The following is a 21,768-nucleotide window of genomic DNA, read 5'->3' as shown; positions in this document are numbered from 1 at the left end:
TATTGTATAATGGTCTAGCCAGATTGCAGAGGTTCTTGTTATGTTGTATTATATATTCATACTGGAATTTTTACCAGGGGTCAGTATACAGATGTAGCGCCGCTCATCTTGTGCTGGGGCTCTCCTGACCACCCCCACTGGCGAGCGGACGCTGCATTTGACTGGGACATGCAAGCATCTCATACGCACGGGCGTCCCAGTTTCCCATCGGCAGGGGATGGGAACCCTGCCCATCTCCGCTTCAGGGAGACGGGCAGGGTGAGGGGGGGGGGGGAGCGGGGAGGTGTGGGATTGCTATGAGGGGCGGCAGGGACCCGGGGAGAGCTCCAGTTTAAGGGAATGCGCGTGCGTCTCGTGCAAGTGAAGACAGAGAAAATATTTATTTACAGTTTCTTATGTGAATCTATATTTGGACTGTACAAATAAAAATACAAGAACGGGTTCTTGGCACCCTAGGCAAAACTTCTGCCCCCCTCAATTACCCCTTTCCTGATCAGTCAGAGGAAAGTGCTCCAGCCATCCAGCTTACTGAAAACCATTCTGGATTATCAGAAGGGGGTTTCCAGAGGGGCGTAGCAAAGCACGGAGATGGACACTTAGGTGACCCAGTATATGCCGGGTCAGTTAAAGTATTATATATAGACCAAATGTATATAAATAATTATATATATATATATATATATATATACATACACATATACAGGGGCGTCAACAGCAGTGTAGACCCCTGGGCATAGCAATGTATCGGGGCCCCTACCGATCCTCCAGCGGTAGGGGTGGGGGGTGCTATGAGCAGAAGCTTTGATGTCCCGTGGGTGGAAGGGGGTATTATATCAACCGCTCAGCACTTAGGGCCTGGATCAGTAATTTCCACTAATTACCCCTTTACTGCACAGATGGTGGGAGATGGAGCGGGAGAAGGGGGGCATTGGGCTGAATGAAGGGGCCCTGATACATAACTTCCAGGGTGGTAGAGGATGTTTAATACGCAGAGGAGGGGTGTATAGTGGAGTGGGCTTATTATTCATAATTTTCTGGTGGGAGGACAGCTTGCTTGACTGCAGATATCTCAAGTTCCTGGAAATAGATTTTTTAGATGTTAATGGAATTAAAAACTAGAGAATCCAAACTACCGAATGGTACTGGGGACTAGGGGATCAGAGTTCAGGAGGCAGAGCAATCTCCCAAGGAGGATATAAAACTACATACCAGGTGTGTGAAGCTGGAGCAGTAACCAGCTGCTGGAAGGCTGATATCTCTGGTTCTGGGAACAGTAGAGACAATCTACTAGTGCAGTGGTTCCCAAACTTTTTTGCATCACGGCACACTAGATTATCAGAATATTTGTCACGGCACCCCTAGATGCAAAGTTTGCTTCCGAGAATTTCAGAAAACAATATTAAATTAAATAAGTTGTGCTTATATTTCATCCTTAGGTCCAGTTATGTGGTGAGGGACAGAATTCACTTCTGTTTATCCACATATTTAAAAACTGGAAGCCACAAGCTCTGGTTTTGCCTATTACATTGACCATAAATAATTTGAATTGGTTCTGGACCACCAAACCGAGGAACCCCTGCAAGTGCTCTGAGGCACCCCAGGGAGCCTAGGCGCACAGTTTGGGAACCACTGCACTAGTGTCTTCCAAAGGGGAAGAGTCCCAGCTTTTGGAATATACCCTCAGAAAAACTCTAAGTAAGACAGAACCTGAAATATCTGACTGGGAATAGCAATTAACATGCTTGGGTGGGGACCACTGCTTTGAAGTCAGATATCTCCGGTTACAAGGGCCAATTTTTAAAATTCCTGCACCCATAGAAATAGGGGACCCTCAGCTTTCAGCCTAGGGCACTTAGACTCCTGGGGGGTCTGGGTACTCAGAAACCCCCCCTGCATGCGCAACTGGTGTGTATGGGCCTTTATTCCACCACCTTATCAACCAAGGTTTGTAATGGGCTTTAAGACTGATGCTAATGAATTGGAACAGTTCTTCAGATATTAATGATTTCACTTTTTCAAGGGTGGTGGTTCTGGTCTAATGCTGCCTGTGGCATGGTTCTGCTACTGACTCCACATTCCACCTTTTCCTGAAGCTTGGTGGTATGTCCCCTTGCAGATAACCACTACATACAAGCATACTTGCCTACCTGACCCTCTCCATGCGGGAGAAAATGCTCTGTTCCTGGACTTCCCTGATAATGTATGATTGCCATCACCTGTGGGGAGCTAGGTAAAGATGTTTCACCACAGGTGATTGCAATCAGGAAGTCCAGGAACAGAGCATTTTCTCCCGCATGGAGAGGGTCAGGTAGGCAAGTATGCATACAAGCATTTGGTCGTAGGCTAGTGAAAGGATGCCCTGCTTGGGTGTGGTATAGCTTACAGACATTGCCTTGATTGACAGTCAATGGGCCGACATGCACAAGGTCGACATTGACAAAAGATCAAAACAAGCAAAAGGACGATATGGGCAATGTTGACACATAAAAAGGTTGACACAAGTTGTTCACTCTTTTGTGGTAATGTTAACCACTGAGCACATAGACCCCACAATTATTGTGCCACGTTGGGCCAGGTGCCTCATTTCACTACTATCTGTATCTGCAATATATATTTTTTTTTAATTGTACAAATACATTAAATCATCTATACCTTGAATGCAAATTGTGATGATAAGGAATTCTTAATATCAGAGGAAGTATAAGTATAGTAACAAAAATGGACGAGAGTCCCAAAGCTATTTTTTGTTTATATATATCACATCTGTTTAATATAATCTGACTAATTTACTTGTATTTCATATGTTTATATATCTTATCATATCTATTTACTTAATATCCGTACAAACGGAGCAATATATTGCTCAGTGTCCCGTGTTAATCAGCGACCAGAGATGGACGCTGATAAAATAAAAATGAGACTCTGCTGGGGGAAACAGCTGACTGCAGGAGCATGCTTCTCTGACCAGCGACCACCCCAGGGCTGGTCACAGGAGCGCACTCCAGGCGACAGTAGCCCTGTACACATATAAGCGACCATATACCCGGCAATATAGGCTAGAATCGCCCCATTTGTATGGGGCTTAACTAATGGTGTGTACACACGGTACAATCAGCATGACATTTTGACTATATAGTCAAAATCGCATGCAGATCGCACAGGTTTTTTACCTGGCGATCCCGATGCGCGCTCCCGTGGCATTGCAAATCGAAACCCAGATAGACTGGGCAGCAATGACTATATAGGGCAAATCTGCACAACATCGTCCAAATCGCATGCATGTCTGCCAGCTTGCCATGCGAAACGATCCGGGATCGAATAGCAAGCCTAATTGACCGTGTGTACACACCAAAAAGCTATTTTGATCTATTTACAATGCAGACAAGTTCTGAATGTCAACATGACCATTTGTTATATTCATGTGTAGGGTTAGGTTTGGGACAAAATATGGCATTTTGACATTTGGGTATAACCATGTTAAATGTCACATATCTATCTAATCTAATTAATCCTTCGATCGATCGATTGGTTGATAGATAGATAAATTGCTTGATCGATCAATCTACACTAGTATCTATCCATCCATCCATGGTACACAAAGCTCTACTTTTGACCTGTAAGTGTGTATTCATTAAATGTACAGTAGTTTTCCAGTAAGTGTGGAGCTGTGTTTGGCACATACAGGGTTAGCTGTCACATCCTATACAAGTGACAGGACCCAGCACTGTTACTAAGTTACTATCCGGCCCTTGTTACATTGGCTGATGCCGCCTCTCTGCAATGACGGCTGATAGGAGCACCATACCCTGTGCTGTGCTCTGCACACACCTCGAAGGAGGGGTCTACTGAGATTCTGTATGGCAACAACAGCATGTAGGGGGGCAGAAGAAGGGTTACATCTTTAGGGGGTGTAGAGCAGCAGCGTAGATGGGAAACAACATGCAAGTATCCATGCCGTGCAGAGTCTCCCTGATCTAATGCACATGCAATGTGGCTGTAAGAAGACAGTGGGTGCAGGATAAGAGAATTAGCCTCAGAAGCAGATTGGCACTGCAGGATTTTCTCTCTTTATCCATCTTTCACCCAGATCCTTAGCTGCAAGCAAATCCACTTCGGGAGCACCAAAAATCGTGATTACATTTGAAAATAAATGAGGTAAGCAGATCTCAGTGTTATTATTGTCTGCAGTCAGATCGCCAGCAAACCTTATATCTAATGCTACTTTCTATTTATGTCCATCTGTTAACTCCATAATCACATGTCACCAGTTCATTAACTGGAGATAATGTGTGTGAGCCACAGCATATGCCAACTGTCAGCTCCATGAACATGTAGATAATTATATTACTGTGCTGTGTTGTGTTGTGCAGGAGCTGCTGTGCTTATTGCACTGTGCAGACGCAAGCTCTGATATTCAGCTCTTGCTTATTCTGCATGGTGACAAGTTATAAGGAATCGGAGGCGTAGACATCAATAGAAGGAGGAGATCAGCCTGAAATTTGCAGGGCAATAAACGTAACCCTTTTACTGCCTGCAGGCATCTCCCAGTATGAGATGTACAGTCATATTTTTGACTGAAGACAGAGCAGCAGCAATGCCCCATACATACACACTAGATGATGTTGCTTACGAATGTAATCAACATTTTCCCACTGAACTCCTGCGAACGATATTGTGCATGCACACTGAACGATGTCGCTTACGACTGGTAGGAGAGCGAATCGTTAACGATATTGAGCGCATATTAAGGTGTCCATACACGTTACAATTATTGTATACAATATTGTATACAATATCGCATCTCATCCGATCTCAGTTTTGCGATGACATCAGATGAGATGAGATCTAGTACAAAAAGTATGTGCAGCACGTACTTTTTGTACTAGATCTCATCTCATCTGATGTCATTGCAAAACCGAGGTCAGATGAGATGCGATATTGTATACAATAATTGTAACGTGTATGGGCACCTTTACAAATTATATCGCTCAGAAGGGCGACAAAGTACACATTTTCCACCGATTGCGGCAGACAGAGTGGGCTCTGCTGCTGGCGAAGATAATTCACATCCACATACTGTAGTTCTGTTCTGACCTACTTATGTGAGAGGAGGTGACACAGGCAGACATACGCTGCAGAAATATGGCTATTTAGGAATGTCTGTAAATAGCAGGATACTGGCCGAATGTTAAGCCGATTTGAATGTTCTGAAAATGTTTAGTGTCTGGGAAACGTCAGGAGAAAATGTAATCACTCAGGAAAATTAGAGTAATGACACACACTAACTATCCTTTGGCTTGAGCTTCTACAAATTACTTCTTGATGGACTCCGACTGTATTTTGCAATAAATACATTAGTGCTAATAAGATATCTTAAGGTTACTCTGCAGACTTCTACCAAACCCACTAGGGATATACATTGCAGGTCTCACGTAAGCAAGCCTGGCCAGTGATTTCTGCTAATGTTTACAATGCAGCTTCTGTGACCTCGACAAAAAACCTACTGCGCCCGCCTGTGCCTGCATTAAGCATAATGTGGAAAAGATGCTTCGCAGGCCTGTTGTCAAGCAGTTGGGAAGATGCTGAAAAATGCATCGTAATCCTGTGGTGCTCAGCGTGAGGGGGAGCTATGCAGACCTGCAAGGAGAGCTGATAAGAGAAAAGGTTGTCATACATGACAACCTACTATAGTCTAAAACATAATGCATAATACTATATCAATGTCTCACACTTTAGGCCTGTATTAAAGAAAACCGGAAAGAATAAAGTAATTGAGTATTGGATGCTATTTACTTACAATGTAAAAATGTGCAAAAACGTATAGCAACCAATCAGACTTTTACTTCACAGTATAAAGCAGTGGTTCCCAAACTGTGCCGTGGCACCCTGGGGTGCTTCAGGGTACTTACAGGGGTAAAATGGATTGGTGGTTCTAGACCAGTGGTAACCAACTCTAGTCCTGGAGAGCTACCAACAGTTCACATTTTCCAGACAACCTAGCTGCTGCACAGGTGCACTCATCACTCACTGACACATTTGAAAAGATCCACACGTGGAGCTAATTGCTTCACTTGTGATTCTGGGCCTTATTTTGGTTCATTCTTTCTGACAAAATCCTTCTTAGATGGGCAAAACCATGTGCACTGCAGGTGGGGCAGGTGTTACTTGTGCAAAGAGAATTAGATTTGGGTGGGGTTTTACTTCAAAGTGAGATCTATATTGCAGTGTAAAAATAAAGCAGTCAGTATTTTCCCTGCACAGAAACAAAATTACTCACCCAAATCTAATTCTCTCTGCACATGTTACATCTGCCCCCCTGCAGTGCACATGGTTTTGTCCATCTAAGAAGGATTTTGTCAGAAAGAATGAACCAAAATAAGGCCCTCTGTGAGGAGATCTGGAAAATGTTGGTAGCTCTCGAGGACTGGAGTTGGCTACCCCAGTTCTAGACCAATTAAAATGATTTATGGTCAATATAACAATACCAGTGCTAGTAGCTGCCAGTCATACAATATGTGCACAAATAGAAGCAAATTCTGTGCCCTACCACATAATGGAACCTAAAGATGACACAAAAATACTTTTTACTTAATTTAATATTTTATTCTATATTTCTCAATAAGAAACTTTTGGCCTAGGGGTGCCAGGAAAAATATTCTGATACTCTAGGATGCCAGGATTCAAATAAGTGCAGGAAACATTGGTATTAAGGCATATTCTTAAAACAAATTTTGCCGGAAAATAGCAATTTTCAGGTGACTCCTGAAGCATTTAATCATCCCCCAGATGTATGTAGGGGTAAACAGGGCCAGGGGCCACATGATCCTGGGGCTGAAAATGTTTAAGGGCCTATTAAAAGAGTGGTAACCGATACCATAGTGGTGTGGCCAGTGCCATGTGGATGTGGCCAGTTCCAAGTGGGCATATACACCCCCTACCATTGGCGTAACTAGATACATGTGGGCACCATAGCAAAAGTTTGTAAGGGCCCCTATTCATCACATAATGCTGAAAATGTATAGAGCACATGACACTTGGCAAAGTGGGCCCTCTCAGCTTTGGGCCCCACAGCAGCTGTACCCCCTGCAACTATGGTAGTTACGGCCTTGCCCCCTACAGATTGAATTGTGACATTTAGCAGCATGGCGTCTTAAGGTGACATTAGCCATTGTCAGTGTCGGACTGGGGCACGAAGGGCCCACCAGGGAAATGCACTCACAGGGGCCCACCAAGGGGGCGTGGTCTTTTTGAAGGGGTGTGGCCATCTGACCAGAGAGGAGTGGCTATACACTATAGAATTTTGGGCCAATTTCATCCGATTTCTGCACTTTGGGACGATAATCGGGCAAAATTGGCCCAAAATCATAGGTGTGTGACATTTGATCCATAAATCCCCCACGTTGATAATAAAGCACATAGGTCCCATAGATAATACAGCAAATACCACCCCCCCCCCAGATATTACAACACATAGGTCCTCCACACACAGATAATAGTACAGCACGTATGTCCCCCCACATATAATACAGCACATAGGTCCTCCACACACAGATAATAGTACAGCATGTAGGTCCCCACACATAATACAGCACATAGGTCCCCCACTCAGATAATAGTACAGCACATGGGGCGCACGCCCCCCCCCCCCCCCCCCCAATAGGTGAATGTAGAAATATGGTAATGTCTGTTCCCAAATCCAAACTCACAAGCAAGGGGGACCTTTGCCGAAAATGGGGCGTGGCCTCATGGGACGGAGGCGTGGCATCACAAAATTGTGCGTGGTATTACACTTTAGACCACAACGTAATGCCCATTGGGGGAGGGAATTGCTCGTTGCCAAGGTGGGGAAGAAATTGCTAATTGCCAAGGAGGATGTCATACTACTGGATGCACCTAAAGAAATGACAGCCGGGCAGAGAGCCGGCTGTTTAGTCTAAGGAATTGCTTGTTGCCAAGGGGGATGTCTCAGGCTGCTGGACTCACCTAATTGAAATAAATGACAGCCTGTAGTCTAAGCAGTAACATCGATATTTTCAGTTCTCGCACTGAGGTCCGGCAGCCAATCAGGAGCAGCTACCAATGCCGCTCCTGATTGGCTGCCGGCGGTCCAGAGGGAAAACTGAAAATATCGATGCCACTGCTTAGACTACAGCCGGGCAGCGCACAGCGCTCTCTGCCCGGCTGTCATTTATTTCAATTAGGTGGGTTCAGCGGTGTGAGACATCCTCCTTGGCAACAAGCAATTCCTTATGGGCGATATGGATTCCTATGTTCCCGATTTAGTGAACATCGGAAGCCATATCGCATGTTGATTGGTGCCTTTTTAGGGCTAATGAGCCTGATGCGCTGCCGATGTGCGCTCCCAAGTGAGCACAAATCTGCAGCGATATAGTGAGGGCAGGCAGATCTGCACTATATAGTCTAAATTGTGCTCCTGCCGCATGCCGTGCGATGCGAGTCCGGATACCAGCTGATCGTATCGGGACTCACATAGCACGGCATATCTGCCATCTGTACACACCTTAAGACTAGGTGGTTCGGTGCACCCCTTAGATTCGCCTTTGCCCTCCCATATAATACATTACATAGGTCCCCCACTCACATAATAGTACAGCACATAGGCCCCCAATAAAATACATTACATAGGTCCCCCCACTCAGATAATAGTACAGCACATAGGTCCCCCCATATAGTACATTACATATGTCCCCCCACTCAGACAATAGTACAGCACATAGGCCCCAATAAAATACATTACATAGGTCCCCCCACTCAGATAATAGTACAGCACATAGCCCCCCCCCCCCATATAGTACATTACATAGGTCCCCCCACTCAGATAATAGTACAGCACATAGCCCCCCCATATAGTACATTACATAGGTCCCCCCACTCAGATAATAGTACAGCACATAGGCCCCCACATATAGTACATTACATAGGTCCCCCACTCAGATAATAGTACAGCACATAGGCCCCCACATATAGTACATTACATAGGTCACCCCCACTCAAATAGTACAGCACATAGGCCCTCACATATAGTACATTACATAGGTCACCCCCACTCAAACAGTACAGCACATAGGCCCCCCATTATAGTACATTACATAGGTCTCCCCACTCAGATAATAGTACAGTACATAGGCCCCCACATATAGTACATTACATAGGTCACCCCCACTCAAATAGTACAGCACATAGGCCCCCCATATAGTACATTACATAGGTCTCCCCACTCAAATAGTACAGCACATAGGCCCCCCCCATATAGTACATTACATAGGTCTCCCCACTCAGAGAATAGTACAGCACATAGGCCCCCCATATAGTACATTACATAGGTCCCCCCACTCAGATAATAGTACAGCACATAGGCCCCCACATATAGTACATTACATAGGTCACCCCCCACTCAAATAGTACAGCACATAGGCCCCCCCATATAGTACATTACATAGGTCCCCCCACTCAGATAATAGTACAGCACATAGGCGGCTAATATAAAATAAAACCCAAGCCAAAGAATTAAGAAAAAAAACAACACACCTACAATATTGTCAAAATATCAGCAGACAGATCAGATGGTAAAAAGCAGCCAGCCAGTGACTGCCATTCACGCACGCTTACCTGAAGCTGAAGCCTAGGTCACACGGTGCTATCCGTCCAGGCAGGCAGTGCGGGCAGGAGCCTGGTATAGGGCATCCAGGACCAGATTCCAGAGGACAGTTACAACTCCCCCCCCAGACAGTAAAGCGCGGGCAGGTCCTGGAAGGATCACCTGACATGACAGTCGTCATGTGCGTCGTGTCAGGTGACGTCAGCCCGCCCCACAGCCGCGGCCGCCTGAAATGACGCCAGCCCAGCACAGCAGCGCCAGCGTGAGTCTCTCACGTAATTGCCGTCCCACCCGCATCCACCGCCGCCGTCCGCCGGGGTCAGTCATCCGCAGCGGATGACACTGACTACCCGGCGGCGTCATTGTCAGGTAGCAGCCACAGCAGGCCCCTCCTCCTTTAAAAGTGGGAGGAGTTTAGAGTGCATGGGGCCCACCGGGGAATCTCCCGGTTCCCCGCAAGGCCAGTCCGAGCCTGGCCATTGTATCCTACTGTACATTCTATGTTTCACAGTATTTAACATGAGAGGGGTAATCTGTATGCCTCTGCGGCTGGGGTAGCCAACTCCAGCCCTCGAGAGCTACCAACAGTTAATGTTTTCCAGATCTCCTCAGTGAATCGCAAGTGAAGTCATTAGCTCCACCTGTGGATCTTTTAAAATGTGTTAGTGAGTAATGAGTGCACCTGTGCAGCAGCTAGGTTGTCTGGAAAATGTGAACTGTTGGTAGCTCTCGTGGACTGGAGTTGGCTACCACTGCTCTGTGGTAATAGCCATACATTTGTCGACTGATGGCTGCACATGTGCAGTAGGCAGCCAGGGGGCCTGCAGCATAAAGTGAATGCGGATGCAATCAACTTGTTACACATGACAGGGATGGCTGCCATCCATGCACCTGTCCCAGGATGTGTTTCATAATACATCATAATGGTATAGAACTCCGATTATCGGATCTTAAATATGATAATTTATAAATGGGCCCTTAATTCTTGCAGTAGATCAAATCTATTGGCTAAAATGTATATAATAAAGCACATTAGCATTTAGCAACAGATGGAAACTTGTGCAATACATTAATGGTGCCCATTCGCTTGTGCGATAGTATGCCATACCTGCCTACCTGGCCCTCTCCATGCGGGAGAAAATGCTCTGTTCCTGGACTTCCCTGGTAATGTATGATTGCTATCACCTGTGGGGAGCTAGGTAAAGGTGTTTCACCACAGGTGGTATGAATAAAAACATGGATATGGACTAGTGTCAGTTTGTCAGTTTTCCAGCAGCATTTCTAAGCAAATGGTCAACTGTCATTTGCTCTCATCCATAACCATGTTTTTGTTCCAACCAGCCAGATCCGAAGATAAATCTGCATGGGTATGGCCACCTGTCCAACTTATTGTCCAACAAGTTGGACCTGATTGACTCGAGCTTTATCCTATGTGCAGAAGGATCAATCTCTTGCAATCTCTTGGTTATACCCAATGGCACGGGATTGTGCATTGGGTCCTACACATTAGGAACATCAAATTTTGACAGATAAATTGACCCAATCCATCTGAATTGGGTCAACTCTGACACAATCTCACAAGTGTAAGGGGCCCTATTTGTGTGAGTTATTTTGTTTCTTTGCAGGGTAAATACTGGCTGCATTATTTTTACACTGCAATTTAGATTTCAGTTTCAACACACCCCACCCAAATGTAACGCTCTCTGCACATGTTACATCTGCCCCACCTGCAGTGCACAATGTTTTGTCCATTTTCCAAACAAATTTGTACTGCAATCAGATCTGCAATAAGGGCCTCTGCGTTAAGTGTACAACTAGGGTAATTCATAAAAATCACATCATACAAAATAAACTCAACCCCTGATAACCACCCAAACTCTGCCCAGACTGACAAAACCCCACCCATATACTCAATATTAGGGTTTCTGCCAACTCTTACAGTATGTCAGGAGCTGTAACTCACTGGTGTGGATTATTAGAAAGACAGTGGGCGGTATTCAATGAGCCTGATTCGCCATGTTTTTATGGTGAATTTGTGCTGTTTGGCGAATTTTTGACAAAAACGGTGAATCACCCTATTCATTGACCACATGGCGAATACATTTGAAGGTTTTTATCGCCATGATTCACCGAGTAGGAATCGCTATCTTTTTGTGGAGAAGTGGAATGTGAACTTTTAAAATAAAGTGTTTTGTTTTTTACATTTGGTGTAAAAAAATCAGGAATTTTATTCTGAGGAGGGGCATGCTATTTTTATTCATGTGCTCATTACATATTCATATATTCACTGCACCCGATCGTTACCATCGGGTATAGTGAATATACACTCCCCTGCTGGCACCCCCGGGGGGCAGCCTGTGCTGCCTGGCACCCGGGGAGCCCACCTGCCCCCCACAAACGTTCTGGGCCAGGCAGAGAGACTTCCATCTCTCTGCCTGGCACCGTCCTCAGGCTCCCTGCGGCATTCGCCGCAGGAGCTCATATTCACCAGTCAGGGGCAGCGAGCCCCTGACACGTTGAATACCGGAGCCCGCTGGCTCCGGAACGTGGCGAATGTGCAGCGAATCCTAAAAAGGATTCGCTGCACCTCGCAGGTATTCACATTGAATACCGCCCAGTGTCTAGATAGACAGTCAATAGGTTGATCCCAAAAGGTCGACATGCAATACTAGGTTGACAGGGTGAAAAGTCCAACATGGTCAAAATTTCATCCTGAAAAGGACAACGAGTTTTTAACATTTTTTATTGTCAATGCCAAAAACTGTTGACATGGACCGCCAATTAGTGTAACGCAACAAGAAGAACAAGTTGGTTAAAAAAAATCATGAAAAACTCATGTCGACCTTGTCATGTCAACATTTCTCAACATCTCAGTTGAGATTTTGATATTTTGTTTGACCCTGTCCACCTATTGCATGTTGACTTTTTGATTCTGTCAAACATGTATGTTAATAACAATCATACTTATATAGTTTAGGGATAATTGAGATTAACTTTTTAGACGGTATTTGGTAAACATTTGCTGTTGTAGAGGGGTATGGATGTTAGGTCAACAGTATTAATGCCATGCTGACATGTTGCATGACAGAATACTTACCATGTTAACTCTCTCCGCACATGTTACATCTGCCCCACCTGCAGTGCACATGGTTTTGTCCATTAGAGAGAGAATTTGCAAGTGAACCAGAATCAGGCCCATTGTTTAAAAAATGTTCTTATTGATCTCTGATAATGTTAGCCACGTGGTCTGACAACCACCTGTAAGCAAAACAGGGAAGAAATTACTATAAATCAGATACTTTGAATAATAACATAGTTAGCTTTCATTAATTTCTAGAGATGAACCAAGCCCCAGCTACTTATTTCCAGAATATCAGAGATTTGTAGTAGTGGAGGAGTAGTGCGCGGTCAGGAATTGGGTCCCTGTCTGGCCGCTGGCAGTGTACTGTCTCCGAGGTTCCTGCTAATGCTTGTAGGATTAATGCCACTGCTGCCTCCACCTGTGTCGGTGCGGGGCAGATGAACACTGATGTCTGAGGGCAGTGTGGGTAGCTCCCAGTGGATTGCTGGTCCGGCAAAAGCACGAGGAGATGCTTCAGATGGAACTGAAAGTGATGCAATGTGGTTCATCTCCACGGAAATGGGAGACTTCGTCCACCATTACCAATATTATTTTCAAGTACCCCCAACTGGTGTGCAGTGTAGTCCCAGGGGTACTAGTACCCCAGGTTGGGGACCACTGCTCTAGATTGTCGCTCTAAGTAACAGGGCCCTCCCAACTGTCACATGCTATCAATTTCTGTGTCAAGCTCGTATTCCCTTGTTTTGTTGGTACATATGATATGGTAGTTTTATAAATTAGTAATAAAATGTCTAGCATTGTCCAGTTTTGTGTTTCCCAATAAGAAAGTAACCATCATATTCAATTAAGAGAATTTACAGTGTAATAAATACAAATTGAGGCAAGTCATTGCATTCATCTCAGCCATCTTGATAGTCAGCCAGTTTGGAATTTGCGCGGTGCTGCAAAGCATTCTTTTTCCACACGATCAGAGGAAAGTGTCGTCAATGTGGCCATTAACCATCAGTCATTACAAAGAATCAATGGCAATGGTTAAAGACCAATGGTTTGTCATTGATTACTGAAATCCAATGGTTCTCCACCATTGATGGTATGGAGTCCTCAATGTCACTGCCCTGTCCCCCCACCCCCTTGATGTTTTTACTTTCTTTCTATTTGATTCTAGGACAAGGAGCCTAGCTTCTCCCCATGGGATTGGTACTAAATCCCGGCAGTTGGAATCCCAGCATTCAAAATCCTGATGCCGGAATCCCGGCAAAGGGGGGGACGTGGATCGCCCCTACCTCGCTATGCTCGGCACACTAATTTATTCTCCCTCTATGGGTGTTGTGGACACCCAAAGAGGAAAAAAGTGTCGGGATTTCGGCGGTCGGGATTTCGGCGGTCAGGATTTCGGCAGTCGGGATTTTGAACGCCGGGATTCTAACTGCATCCCCTCCCCATAATGCGCCTGCACAGTCACTACTACAGGCTCTGATTGGTGCACAGCCCAGAAAATAATAGAACAATCAGGGCTTCCTTTGTAGATGGTTTTATACCATTGAGTTTAAGCATCAATGGTAGCACTGATGACCATCCCTAGGCTGCAATAAAATGGTGATTGTGTATTCAGCTAGGTGGCCTAAAATTCCTGGGGCATTTTTACCACACTGAGGCATGGCCAAGGTCCAGCATGCCACAGCCATGCTCCCATGACCCCATTTCATGATTCCTGAAGTGAGGTATTGGCTTTAATTCTCCAGGGTCAGTCAAGACAATGTTGCTTATGACATGTGTAAATGTATCAGATAATCAACAAACATCAATCTCTAGAAAATATTTTCAACAATAACAACAATGTACTGTAATAGGTGTATATTGGTTTACTAGTTTACATACAGTAACAAATACATAGTTACTGTCATATAAATTATACAGGGTATAAGGAGGAATTCCAATATAGTGATTAATGCACAGAGAAAATTGAGTTAGACAGTCCTTAAAGATGTACATAAATACAATTATCCAGTGATGTTTATTTGCTCTGTGTTGCTCTCAGTCTTTCTACATAACCTTGTTTCAATAAGTAGGTCAGAGCTGTGTCTGAGAGCACAGATTTGTATGTACAGTATCTGAATCATTCAGTACAGCCCACTCACTGGCAACAGACACGAATTGGGTCATTTGCTGGGTGGCACTGTATATAAAGGTACCACTAAGATTTTTTTCTTGTAGTGCCATATGAAGGAAATGATGGAACAGAGGTCTACATTTTTGCTCTCACAGTTACTCTCCCAGACTAGGTAATGGTTTAATGCTGAGTACGTCTTATAAGGATATCCTATTTTCCCTGATAAAACATCGGGAGGGGAAAAGTTTTTTTTGCACTTTTCCCCAATGTTTTACCAATGTTTTTTTTATAGGGTATGCAATATGGATTATCCAATAAAAAGCTGAGTTCTCATGAAAATGCACATGAGCCCACAGTGGCAGGCAAAATAATATCCCCGGCCTATTACCCGCAACCAGCTATCTCAAGTAACAGGATCTCCCTGTTATCAAAAATAATTTCTGTTCACATAGTTATGAGATACTCCATTACAGAAAACAGTTGTCAGGTTAACTGCAGATAAGACACCATAGTCTGTATTATCCTCAGGTACTGTCCCTTAATTAATTGCTGTGATGTCTACCCTTCTAATATTATGGTTACTTATTCTTGTCGTGAAAACACCGTTACTGTGTATTATCCCCAGGTTATGGTATCTCTCCTCCTGAGGTAGAAGTTCCTGGCCCCACCGCCCACACAGTGCAGAGGGAAACCACTAAGCACATGTAATTATATTATGGTATATGTCATATGTGTGCTGGCTGGTTATCCCAGGGATCGTCAGGCTGTGGGTTTTAAGCTGCTGTGTGGCACCTGGGACTTATCAGCATTAGGCTTCACTGTCCCTAAGCCCGCCTCCAGACTTCCATTGGCTAGTTTCAAAGGAGTCTGGGGGGTGGTCTTTGAAGGATAATGTAGCCTAATACTGAGTCCCAAATGCAGAATGGCAGCTTAATAGACACAGTCCTTCCAATCCCCGGGATAACCAGCCAGCACCATAAAAAAAAAAAATGTATGTGCCAAGTAGTTCTCCCTTTCACTGTGTGGCTGGCACTGTAGCCATCGCTGTTGCCTTCTACTCTCTTCCTCCAGTTCCTAGTAATATAGATTCTCAAGTGACTGTCCAGAATTTAATAAAGGCGCCAATACCCAAGAATAGGGTATTGGGGCCTTTATTAAATTCTGGCATTGTCCCTGTACTCTTAAGATGTAGTCGCCAGTGTTGTGTCTGACACTGTGGGCCAAATGTATTAGGGTGAGAGTTTCAGAAAGTGAGAGATTTTGGGAGAGTTTTCCCATTCTTTTTAAAGCATCAATCAACTACATAACTAAATCAACCTGGTTTTGCAGTGTAATTGATTGCTGCTTTAAAAAGAATGGGAAAACTCTCCCAAAATCTCTCACTTTCTGAAACTCTCACTCTATTATATTTGACCCCGTGACTCAATGGGAGCCCCTTGTCTGGGTAGTGGTACAGTTTTGTGTCTCCTCAGCCTTGTCTGTCTCTCAAGTAGGGTGGGCAGAGTTCTTCTCACTTGGGGTGGAGGCGCAGGCCAAGTAGCGGAGGGTTATAGACTTCTGACTAGGGTGGCCAATCCTGGGATCCCGGGATTTGGCCCCCAAAACACCGGGATTTCAATCCCGGTATTGGAGATTCCAATCCCGGGATTTCGGGATTAGACACACGCTCAGACGCTGCCCGGCTTCTCCCATACCCGGAGAGCACTGCGCAGCGTGACCTCTCAGCGTGACATCAGAGGTCATGCTGCGCAGGGAGGCAGAGATCACACCCGCCCACAGCAAGGCAGCAAGCTACTCTGCAGAGTCTGCAGTCCCGCTCCCCCATGGCTCCCGGCAGTATGAAGGCGCACTCCCGCCCACCCACCTAGCCAGCAAGCAATATATGCCCACCCACCCAGCAACCCGGCCGCAAAAGTAAGTAAATGCGGGGCGGCCAGGGCGGGTTTTTTTATTTGGAGAGCCAATCCCGGGATGCCGGGAACCCCGGGATTGGCTTCCCTACTTCTGACTATGGCTTGGTTGGTGGGATAGATTGGAGCAGGTGGTGGATAAATTAATAATATAAGTAATGGATGTTTCAAAGGAACAAAGTGGATTTTTTTTTTACAAAACCTCAAATCCACATCAATTTTGTGTAATTTCTAGGACAACACACTTGAGCAGAAGGGTCAAACAGCTTATTAATTTTAAATAATAATTTATTTGGTTATGGTATTGATTATGGTTATACCTCTTTAGCAGTATGTTAAAAATGATGTAGCCCCTATGTCAGTAATTAGCCATCACTATTTTTGTGTTGTGCCAATGAGTGTGTTAAAAAAAATAGTTTTTTAACACACTTTATTTTCCTTATTACTGTATTACTAACATTACTCAATGGCTGCCCTCTCACTGTAGTGGTGCAAATGAACCAATAAATAGGTTCTGAAACTTGGAAAGCTACTGAGTTGTGTGGTTGTGTATAGTGTATTGTTAGGCCATTCTGATGTCATATGTTTTTGTCATAACTAAACATGAAGAAGTTACAAATGACCCCAGTCCTACTCACCAAATCTGACCTATCTTCTCTTAATGCTATGATATCCAAGTTTATCTGGAACTCCAAAAAACCTAGAATTAGCCTATACAAGCTAACGCAAACTACTCAGAGAGGTGGAGTTAACTTACCTAATATCAAATATTACAATTTGGCATGTATCCTTTGTTTTGCTGTAGATTAGATTGCTAATACTAACATTTTTACGGATGTTTCTTTAGACTCCCAGCTCTCCCATCCCCTTTCCCTCAGCTATATTCTACACGCTAAACCATCCCACCTAAAGTCAGCCCAATACGATAACCTCCTCTTATCATCCACGATCTACGCATGGAGACGCGCTAGGAAATCATTACACCTACAGTGTTATCACTCCCTATCCCTACCACTTGTCGGCAATCTGGAATTCCAGAATGGCGAAACCACCTCCCCTTTCACCACCTGGCGTTCCCAGGGCATTCTGGCATTACGACATTTACTAAACACCCTACATACCCCGTTAACCTTTGACGAAGCTGTATCACGTTATCACCTGTTGCCACACCATAAATTTGCATACTTCCAAGCAACACACTACTTGCAATCCATACTCACCAAATTGCGGCCCCAAGATATCACAAATCCCCTTGATTCCGTCATCCGCACCTGCACACACTCCATATCCACATTATACGCACGCATACGTCCCGAATTGGACCCTGACTCGGACATCCAGGGACTTCACAAATGGTCATCGCAGACCACGACTCTAGAGCCTGAAAACATTTTAGACACATTCCTCTCCAACCTCAAGCTTATCCCGGCTAGTTCCTATCAGGAGATGTCTTACAAAATTTTACATAGGGCTTCTCCCCTAAGCGTTGCCACCTGATGGGCACCGCTGACTCTTCTGACTGCCCCAAATGTCACTCCCACGATGCTGACTTATTTCACTGCTCATGGTCCTGCCCACATATCCAAACTTTTTGGAACACCCTACACAACTTTGCCACCTCTTCATTGAAACTGTTTTTTCAATGTAATGAGGCATGGGCGTTGTTTGGATACGTTGCAGACCAATCCTCTGTCCCAAAGCACGAAAAAAAAACTCCTGGTGATCCTATCTGCTGTTGGCAGAAAAGCCATCCTGCAGCAGTGGATACACACCGCAGCCCCCTCCCTAGAGATGGCGACATCTAGGCTGCTCTTCCTATTTACCATGGATTGGCTAGAGACGTCTCTTCATAAGGAATCTTTGACCGCAACCCTATTCCAATGTTGGGATAAATACATCCAAATCTTACCATCTAGGACCAAATCGGCAATTCAACTGTGCTTCCAGTCCACCTCATGGTATAACCTACAACTCCTCCAGAATAAGACCCCTGTCACCATTTAGACGCCATATCTCCTGAGAACCCCCCTCCATGTGCACTCTTACTCCATACTCTGTTCCCACTTTTTTCTTTCTCTCCCCTGTATTCTCTGCTGGATGGCTGGATCGGTCCATGGATGGATAGATGGCCTGGGGCTAGAGGCGGGCTGTTATTTGTTTATTTGTTTAGTTAGTTATTTGGATATTTTGAAGTCAATATCTATTAGGTACTACTGAATTAGTATTGATATCATTTTTGGGGCTTGCATTCTGATCTGAATGCTAAGGCTTTACTAATTATTCTTAGCAACTTTCTTTTTTTATAAACTACTGCTCAATTTACTGTTCACCACTACCGAAGTTGCCATGTCAGGCTCCTTGTACCATCTCTTTCATTACCTATTATATGTTAATTTTTTTGGGAAAATTCTGAAAATTGTGAATTGACCCTCATAAAATACTGTCATGTTCCTAATCCTGATGTCTGTAACAATTGTGATATATGAGGCTCAATAAAATATATTTTGGAAAAAAAAAAAAAGCTGTATAAATCAAAGTACCTATCTAGGCTTATTTTTTATTTAGAAAACACAATGTTACCGCTATACACAACACAGTATCACAAAATGTAGTTGTCACATACTTCACAGATTAGAGCCTGTCTTATTTTCTTATCGAAACCTATGATTTAAGGTGGCTGTATTATATGGATGGAGCACCTCTCATTTGATTCTATTGGCAATCGCCGCCCGCTGCCAACCACCATCCTCCAACAGAAGGGGGCACTTGCGCACAAGATGCTCACATCAGGGGACATCGTCCCAAACCAGACCTGTGAATGGGCACCTTCAGAGCTATTATTTAACTTGTCAACTTGTAACTTGATGTTGAAAACTCAGATATGCACAGCTACAGTTTTTTGTACAGTATCACATATAGGATTTATTTTTATGGAAAGACCCTGCGATGGTACCTATTGAAGGGCACCGCACCTTTAGTTTATTGCAGTTATTGCAGAGAGTATGTTTGATGGACTACTTTCGACTTGTAAGCTAAACCAGATTCAGTGTATTTCCAGCAATACATGTCAGCATATAGATGTACATACTGAGTCGCATGCCTCTTGTGCCAATACACATTTTGCGTAGGCTGAAGAGCTTTGCAAGGGTAATGTGCACCACGATTACACCAGTAGAGAACAATGATATGTATGCTCCTGATTATGTAAAGCTGGCCATACACTATGGTGACTTCTACCCTCTGAGAAGTCGCCTGTGATCCCCTCTTGTGATGCCCGGGACCTTGCTAGCTTGTTTGCCTCTGATCCTGCAGATTGCTTTCGCAGTAGCTCCGACTTGCAGGCTTCAGTGCCATGCACACAGGACTGTGCATTGCATCAGACCTGGTGCCAATACATGCAATTTGAAAGCTTTTTATGTGATTGATTGACACAATTGCATAAATAGTGGCCAAAGTGCATGTATACTCTAGTTGGCACCACTATCAGAACCCAGTGTTCTTACCTAGGCCCTTTTTCAGATCTGATCGCATTACAAATTTGTTCTCAAAATGGGCAAAACCATGCTGCACTGCAGGTGGGGCAGATGTAACATGTATAGAGAGAGTTAGATTTGAGTGAATTATTTTGTTTCCGTGCAGGGTAAATACTGGCTGCATTATTTTTACACTGCAATTTAGATTTCACTTTCAACACACCCCACCCAAATGTAACTCTATGCACATGTTACATCTGCCCTACCTGCACTACACATGGTTTTGCCCATTTTGAGAACTAATTTGTACTGCGATCAGATCTGAATAAGGGCCCTAGACACACTTTGAATTCAGCACTTGCCCACTTTGTGAAATAATATAGTAGCTGAGTACCACAAGTACAGTTATAGCTGCTGTATTAGGGGGTGAGTTCAGTGCCGTCTTTCCCATTGGGCACGATGGGCAGTTGCCCGGGGGCCCTAGGATTCTCAATGGGAAAGATGGTGGCCGGGGTCCGGGAATCCGCTCACCCTCGCTGGGGGATCCGGGCAGGGGGATCAGGGCGGTGGCGGTAGCTAGAAGCCTGATTCGGCGAAGCTCTATTTGCCGGCGGGGCGGGAAGCGCTGTTGCATTTGAATAGACTGGCCGGACGCTGATTGGCTGAATTCAGAAAATCAGCATCCGGCCAGTCTTTGAAAAGGCAACAGAGCTTCCCACCCCGCCGGCAAATAGCGCTTCACCTCCTAGCTAGCAGTGAATTTAATTTCGGGGGTCCGTGTGCCGGGGTTCTGATCACCCTCACTGGGTGATCCGGCAGGGGGATCAGGGCATCGGTGGCGGTAGCTAGGAGCCCGAAGCGGCGAAGCGCTATTTGCCGGCAGGGGGGGCGAGAAGCGCTGCTGCATTTAAAATGACTGGCTGAATGCTGATTGGCTGAATTCAGCCAATCAGCATCCGGCCAGTCTTTTCAAATTCAACAGCGCTTCCCGCCCCCGCCGACAAATAGTGCTTCGCCGCTTTGGGCTCCTAGCTACCGCCACCGCCGCCCTGATCCCTTTCCCCAGCGAGGATGGTCGGATCCCCGCCACCCGGCCACCATCTTTCCCATTAGCGCTATTTGCCGGTGGGGCGGGAAGCGCTGCTGCATTTGAAAAGACTGGCCGAACGCTGATTGGCTGAATTCAGCCAATCAGCGTCTGGCCAGTCTTTTCAAATGCAACAGCGCTTCCCGCCCCGCCAGTTAATATCGCTTTGCCACTTCAGGGCAGGCTCCTAGCTACCGCCGCTGCCCTGATCCCGCTGCCCGGATCCCCCAGCGAAGATGATCGGATCCCCGGCCGCCGGAAGCTGACTGGCTGCCGCACGGAGCCAGAGAGGTGAGGGTTGGGGAGGTGACTGTGGGCTCCTGGGCAAACTAATTTGGGGGGGGGGGGGGGTCCAGTGAACTAGGTTGCCCAGGGGCCCTTCCTAATGTTAAGACGGCCCTGGGTGAGTTATATATTTATTACATATTAAAACAAACATAATGATAAGAATAAAAAATAATTAGAGAATTCTCTAAGAAAAAGAGGG

The 21,768-nt window shown here is 45.1% G+C and overlaps 1 protein-coding gene across 1 annotated transcript in view; it reads left to right on the top strand.

The window, feature by feature from the left end:
* The first annotated feature begins 3,827 nt into the window (after positions 1 to 3,827).
* Positions 3,828 to 21,768, top strand: part of ABHD8 (abhydrolase domain containing 8) — a 32,279-nt gene continuing 14,338 nt past the window's right edge. Inside the window, exon 1 of the mRNA XM_083180146.1 lies at positions 3,828 to 4,155. The gene's annotated coding sequence lies outside the window, so the exon portion shown is untranslated. The remainder of the gene's footprint in view (positions 4,156 to 21,768) is intronic.

Source organism: Crinia signifera, chromosome 1 (assembly GCF_055691185.1).
Source record: "Crinia signifera chromosome 1, ASM5569118v1, whole genome shotgun sequence".
In the NCBI taxonomy this organism is placed as follows: domain Eukaryota; kingdom Metazoa; phylum Chordata; class Amphibia; order Anura; family Myobatrachidae; genus Crinia; species Crinia signifera.
This window is presented reverse-complemented; position numbering and strand designations above follow the sequence as displayed.